Below are 8,082 nucleotides of genomic sequence, written 5' to 3'. Positions count from 1 at the left end.
TCAGCCACTAAATTGGCTTTTTGTAACACCCAAATTTTTATAACCTGAAAAATAGTGGATTTTTTTTCAAAATACTTCTAAATATTTTAACAAATAACAACGAAAAAACTCATCAGATCTAAAATTTGGCATGCTACTTTTCACAACCATTCACATCATACAATTGTGGAATTAAAACAAATTCAAACATCCATATGATAAAAAAAATCAAATGTCCACACATGTCCACAATTAATTATATTTATCCTTGAATTAAAATTTAAGAATTAATTAGAGTCCAAAACGTCTTGAAGGCAAAGGAAAGGTAGGGTCGATCCCCGTCGCAACCTCCCACCTTCGCATGCAAGCATCTACTCACTTTCTGAAAAAATATTAAATTATATGGGGTCAGACATAACATGTCTCAATAGGGTGAAATATACTAAACTCGTAAAATAGAATACAAAGCAGGAATTTCATCAGACTTTTCATAATTTAAAACTAAAAAATAACTGAAATACTTGCACAACTGACATGCATATATAATTTGTTAAATGAAACAAGTATGCATCAATTAACTCATCCAAAGCAATTAAAATGCATAAGCAATTAAAATGCATGAACTTACCAAATGCAGAAGCTATTGAATGCCTACACAAATTTTTATCTTTAATTACATGTTCTTTCTTAAATGATATATGCAATGCTTAACTAATGCACATACATCTTAAGATATCACTTCTTAGCCCTCTGGGTACAACACATGCAGAAACCTGGTTAAGGGTTGTGGCTCATGCAGTGTTTTACATACAGGAGTGACTTTGTCATAGTCGGACACTTTTCACCATTACTGGGTATGAGACGACAAGAGCAAGATAGACTCCCAACACCACCAACCCGATGCATTAGACTTCTAGTCATGAGTTTTTTACCCTCTATGTTGTAGTTTATTGTAAAGGTTTTTCCTATCTTTGTGGGTTGGGAGGAGCAACCTTCTGTACTCAAATAGAGTTTCATGAAGCCGAATGTACCGCTTGCCCTCTCTTTGCAAGCCCTTACTTTAATAGCTTACATGCAACATCATGATTGAATTTGTTATAAGGATTCAACCACTTTTTGGGCAATGGACGCATTCTTTGAAGCATTGCATTCGATTACACATTCATTCTCATGCTTTGGCTAATACATATGTATATACATAGGTAGTGCTCCCTTTATCAATGTATTTTTAAACAGATATTTTGATAAAAAGTATTTATAAAAGTAGTGAGAACCGGGATCGAACAGAAGGAACGGGTTGATAAAACTTTGTATTTCACTCAATACCAATTATTTATTACCTTAAAAAAGAAAATTTTGAATTAACAAAAAATATAAAAATAAAATATAATTAAGAGTTATTACAAACCTAAGAACTGGATTGAAATTAATTACAAACTCTTAATATGGCAAAAAAGGCCCTAATTAACTAGAAAAAAAAGAAAATACAAACACTTCAACTCATGTTCGGGCCTAATGATTAGGAATTCAATCACATTAGTGCAAACACTTCAACTTGTGCTTGAACCTTGCTTTTAAATGCACTATAGCTAGAAGTATCAAAATACAATTTGTATGCTCTTTTTCTTTATTTGCTAACATGTGCTTGTTTTCAAAAAATTCAATACATTTATATTCATGTAAATCATAATAGATTTTCATAGTTATAAACAAATATTTTCTTTAAATGCCACATAAGTACCCTTTTCATCTAAATTGATTTTTTGAAACATTTTCACATGGAGCTTAAAATTCACCTCAAAATGTCAAAGATATGCGAAAACCATCATATATTGTTAAACTTTTGCTTTAAAAATGCTCAATTTTATGAGATTTAAAAAAAAAAATTATTCATGGACAGAAACTTTTAGGTATATCATATTTTCCCCCATGCTTGAATGTCACTATCTTTAGTGACACTCTCTCATGCTTGAATGAAACTATATGAATGCATGAATGCATAAAAAGAGCATAGAGAAGTGAGTGAAAGAAATGTACAACTAGATAAAAAAATATGTTGAAGCTCTTTTGATAATGCCTTGTGATGTGAAACTCCTGATTGCCCTAGTCTTGTAACTCATTACAATATATATGCATGATCTATCATTCATGCTTACGACACAAAAAGCAAAAGAAACAAAGCAATAAAACAACAAAACTACTTATTTACAATTAGTGTGGGTTGCCTCTTACCAAGCGCTAAGTTTTACGTCTTCAGCCAGACGGATCTTTGGTTTCCCTCCATCGTCCATGAGATCAATGGACAAATGGTCATGCTCAATTTGAGGTCTCAGATAGATTGTTTCATCTTTTGACCTTTCAACCACATTACCCCCAACTGGTCTCAAACTCACCCTATGGTAGCTCTTCTTTTGATTTTCATTAATGTCATCATCCACACCTAATTGTAATTCAGTATATAGTGTGTGTGGATGATTGGTAGAGCCACAAACCAAGAATTTTGTCATGCCATTATCTAATTGTAAATATACATGATATTTGTGCCTAACAGCATCAAGCAGAGGAAAGTTTGTATGACTATGCTCGACAATCTCACACATTCTTTGCATTTGGGCTTCCTGCTTGTAAAAAATTCTTGGTTTGTTCAATGCCTCAGGAAATGAGGCTTTTGGTATGTACGAAGGAGGCTTAGAGAAAGAAGGAATTGATTGTTCTTGGATGTTTGCTTGTGATTCTATAGTCTTTTCCTAGATGGGTGAGTAAAATTCTTTCTTATTTTCAAGGGTTATCATTGAATTGACCCGCTCTTGATGAGTCTCTGCCACGTGCAGGTCATTATGCATTGGTTCTTTACCCCTTGGGTTACTCACAAGTTAATTTGACAGTCTCCCTTATCTTCACCTACTCAAGGCCTTAACCAACTGTCCCATTTATGTTTCTAATTTGGCTATTGATTGTGTATGAAAGTTGAGGTTGGCTTTAATGTCAGAGAAAGCCTCGAGGAGCTTCTCCTGAAAGGACAGACTCGCTATGGGCATCTAAGGAGATGGTAGGCTTAGCTGAGGAGGTTGTTAGAATATGGGTGTCTGATAACTTTGCTGAAAGTTATATGGTCCGACCTGTGGGTGGGAGTAAGGTGGGGCTTATGGATTTCTTCATGAGAAGTTGGGGTGGTTTTGCCAACTTTGGTTATAAGTGGGTGCATATGGGTTATGTGTAGGACTGGTGAAACCTTGGGCAACATTCACCTTTTCTTGAACAAATTCAGGATAGAGTGGTGCTGCAGGACAATCAGAAACAAAGTGTGTCAGGCTAGAACATAGCTCACACACTTGACTCACTTGATTCAATAAAGTTGGGTTGACTAATAATTGATCTACTCTTTTGGTCAATTGGTCCACTTTGATATGAAGGTTTTGGTTGGACTCAACTTCATAAATTCCTCCTTTCTTTGGACTACTGGGATCAGAAGTGGTCCTATCAAATCTTAAAGATGAAGCATAGTGCATAGAATTGTCACTTAATGTTTTGAAAAGTGGTCATGCATTGTCTTCATTTTTTAGCATAAATATGCCCCCGCACGTAGCATCCACCATTTGACGGTTCTTTTCAGTAAGGCCATTATAAAAATATTACACAAGTTACCATTTTGGAACTTAGTGGTGGGGACACTTCCTGAGTAGGTGTTTCAACCTATCTCAGGTTTCATGAAATTATTCTCTCTCTATTTGCAGAAAACTAGTTATGGCCTTTCGATATTGATTCATTTTGCCAATGGAAAAATATTTTTTTAGAAATTCCTTTTGCAATTGTTCTCAAGTAGCAATATGAACTGTATCTAAGAATTTAAGCCAGTGCTTAGCTTTATCCTTAAGGGAGAATGGGAAAAGAGTTAACCTCAAAGCGTCATCCCCAAAATTGTAGATCCAAACAGTGGAGCAGTTCTCTAAAAATTTGTTAAAGTGACGATATGGGTCCTCATTGCTAAGGTCATAAAAAGATGGAAGCATTTGAATAACACTGGCCTTGATTTCAAATTGGTCTGCCCTCACATTAGGTCTCGTGATGCAAGAGGCGGGGGTGTAGACATTGGAAATAAAGTATTCCCAAAGTGAACAGGTTAGTCTTTGGTCTTCTTCCATGGGGCTAGATCGTTTGGCTTTTCTAACTAAGGACTCGGGATCCTCAATTATCAATACAAGTTTAGGATCTTTGGATCTTTGCCCGTGCATACACCTGAATCGAGATCAGTGTAAGCAACCATCCTAAATGAGTTTTCTACCTAAACCTAGCGTGCACACGTAAACAAACCACGCAAACCATGAAGCAAGCAATTATTTGTAAAAGTAAACTAAAAAGCAAGTAAACACAATCAAATATGCACTTGCAATCATGCAATTAAATTTTTAAAAATTAAACTAATTGTAAGGTATCAATCATGCACAAGTCACCTAGAAAGGTATCCTACTTGATGGGTCGTGCAAGAAAAGTAAACTTGGCACTATGGATTGCAAACGTGGATCTAATCCTAATTGTGAAAATAAACTAATAATTTTAATTAAAACTGCAATAAATTTAAACTAATAATCCTAATTATTTTACAAAAATTGAAACTAACAATAAGGCAATAAATGAATACTCATTTTTCAATTGTCGTTCACCGGCCATGGCACCAACAATTTGGTATTCCCTTTATCAATGAATTTTTAAATGGATATTTTGATAAAAAGTATTTACGAAAGTTGGTCACCAAATTTTAAAAATCCAACTCTCACAAGTAGTGAGAACCAAGATTAAACATGAAGAACAGATTGATAAAACTTCATATTCCACTCAATGCCAATTATTTATTGCCTTAAAAGGAAATTTTGAATTAACTAAAAATATAAAAATAAAATATAATTAGGAGTTATTATAAACCCAATAACTGAATTGAAATTAATTGCAAACTCTTAATGTGGCCAAAAAGACCCTAATTAACTAGGAAAAAAATACAAAAAATGCAAATAAAGTTTTTTCGTCCTTTGCCTCTTCACTTTAGATTCAAATACACTTCACTTCAACACTATAGAATTAGCAAATGGCGCCTTTCTGTAAAAACAATCAATAAAAATATAAAAATATGAAATTCTACATTAATTTGAATTAATACACCAAATTATAATTATGCTACTAGTTAGTACAAAATTCTCTATCAGAATAGATTTTTATAATTTGACCAAATTAGGTATCAATTGAATTTAAATCATTCTCAAAATTTTCAGATATGTCCTCAACATGTAAATGAAGAGAATCCAATTTACAGAATTGCAAAATTCAACGTAAAACTCAATTTATTAACAAATGAATAACTTTGAAACTCTGAAAATTGCTGTCAAATTTTTTGATAGCTTTCGATATTTAATAGATTAAGTATAATAAAACATATTGAAAATAAACAAAAATTTCATAGTAGAAATTAGATTTATTCATGAATCCAATCCATTTTACGAATTTGGATTTGCAGTTCGGAAGCTATAGATATATAAAAAACAAAAACTTGAAAAAATACAAGAAATAAAAGTTGCAGAAAACAGAGATGCCTGAATATGTGGTAAAAAAAACTCAGATCGTTCCGTGAAAAAGAATCTAATTCTGTTGAATTTTTGTAGAGAGCAAATAGACTCAAACATAAATCATATCAAATTTATAGATCGTAATTTGGATTTTGAAATCTCCATTTCTAGAGAAAACAAAATCTCACAAAAATTGAAATCAAAACAGAAACTAAGAGTTATTGATTTTCTCTCTTTGATCCATTAGATTGAATCAATGAGTGAATTAATCCAAACTCTAACAACTAATCTAATATCTAACTAACCTAATTATAGAATTGAATCAAAGAAACAAAAATTAACATGTTGGAATTGAAATCTAAAATATGAGAATAATTGATCTAAAGCTATAATTGAACTGAAATTAATTAAGCATAAATCACCTCTTCTTCTTTTATTTTTTTCAATAAAATAGAAGAACAAGAATGAAAACTTAGATTCAATGTAGATTCATTGATTGGATCTAATCTAATTTGATCTAATCACAATTAAGAAATGAAAAGTGTGCTAAAATTTAAAGAAAAAAACTATTCTAATTCAAGATAGTCGGTTGATCGATCTAGTGAATTATGCAAGATGCAATTCGAGTAGATCAATTGATCTTCTTTGAATTAAAATTTTATTACAAATGAAATGTGCAGAAACTCATTGAACTACAGAAATTTAGAAATTGTAGAATGCTTAAAACAAAACAAAGATGAGAAAGAAAATTGAAATTACAAAGATTCATGCATTTCCATGCATGAATTGAGAAAAGAGAAAAGAAAATTCACCAAATCTTAGATCCAATGAATTCGATTGATCGTCAACCAAAGAGAGATGTGCAACTCCAATACGGATTGGTCTCCAAGCATGCCTTCATTGCTAGAATAGAAAGAAGAAAGGAAAAAGAAGAAGAAGAAGGAAAGAGGAGAGAGAAAGAAGAGGGAAAGAAGAGCAGAAAGGATAATTGCTTGGAATTTAAAGAGGAGGTAAAGAAGAAGAAATGAGGTTGGCGTGAAATGGGCTGAAGATCCTTTTCATGCCAACCCTAGTGTGATATTTATAAGAGTTTTAAAAAAATTACAATTAAGTCTTACTTTTTACAAAATTCTAAAAAGAGGTTTAAAATGAAAATAAATGCTTGGTGCCATTTCCAAAATGATTTTTTCCAAAACTTTGAAATAGATTTGGTTTAAAAATGCTTGCTGAACATATTAGAGTTGGATCCAAGATCCAATTAATGTGTTCTGGATCGAATCAAGGTCTGAATTGCCTTGGAATTCGCTCTATAACCGTAAAACGATCGTAACTTCCTCGTTTTAACTCCGAATTACATGAAATTTGAACCATAACTTCTTTAACTCTAAAACATTAGAAGCATAAAATGTAAATCAATAAAAGATGCTAAAATGAATGATTTTATGTATTAAGAATGGATGCATTATCACGCATTATCAATGGGTAATGCGATAACAAAACATAATTTATAGGCATCTACATAATTACAACATCACATCATCATCATCATCATCATCATAACATGATCAGAGATGTAGCCACAAATAACATTTGAAATTAAACAATGCACTTTGCATGTTAGACCCTTCGGTCCCTTAATTAACGCTTAACTCCCTTTTAGGCAACATGTCTAGTCTTTTCAATATTCATTCATGCCTTAGGGTAGGCATATCATACTCTATAAAAAATTAAACTTGTATATGTATACACATTCTGTATGTTAATCATAAAGATAAATTACGTAAAATATTTGCAAACTACGCACATATCGGGGTTCGGTTCTTAGATCGACTCAAATTTGCAAAACTCTCAACTTTGTTTGACTATTACAAAGTTGCAAAAAAAATGTACATTTGATGAATAGAGCTGAAATTTTATAGATTGAAGAAAATTTTGTCAGTTTTTCATAGCAGCAAACTATTCATGAAAATTCATCTGTATAAGAAAGTTACAAATGTTTTACTATAGAGATGTCATATTATGTTTCGACTGTCACAGAACCGTACTCAGTTTATGAACAGAGCCCAAAATTTCACAGTAGGTGTAAAAAAAAATTAGCTTTCCAACACAATAAGCCGCTCATCAAAACTTCTCTACATGCGAGTTATGAGTGTTTTACTAGTCGAATGTCTGGCCAAAAAACTGTAATATCGGGTCTATGCATTCGGGCGGGGCCAAACTGGGTCACCCAAATCCATACATTCGTATTTTTTTAACATAAATTAAATTAAAAAAATCACTAAATTTACATCATACTAATTTAACAAAAACTACCATGAACAAATCTATTTTTCTCAGCAGTTTGGCTAAAAAAATAGGCCCGTTATTCACACAACATAATTTCTCAGAATTAATTTCGATAAACTATATAATTTAATAAATAAATCATAGAATTTCCTTAGAATTAAAAATAAAAAAATATGCAAAAATCATAAAATATCCACATGCACATATTCTACCAACTACAATTAAGTTTTGTATGGGGTTAATTACGAAATTCATGGGATTT

This window comes from Nuphar pumila, chromosome 4 (genome assembly GCF_984573655.1).
Source record: "Nuphar pumila chromosome 4, dmNupPumi1.hap1.1, whole genome shotgun sequence".
NCBI lineage: Eukaryota > Viridiplantae > Streptophyta > Magnoliopsida > Nymphaeales > Nymphaeaceae > Nuphar > Nuphar pumila.
The sequence above is the reverse complement of the archived record's forward strand: the minus strand, read 5'-3'. Positions refer to the sequence as shown.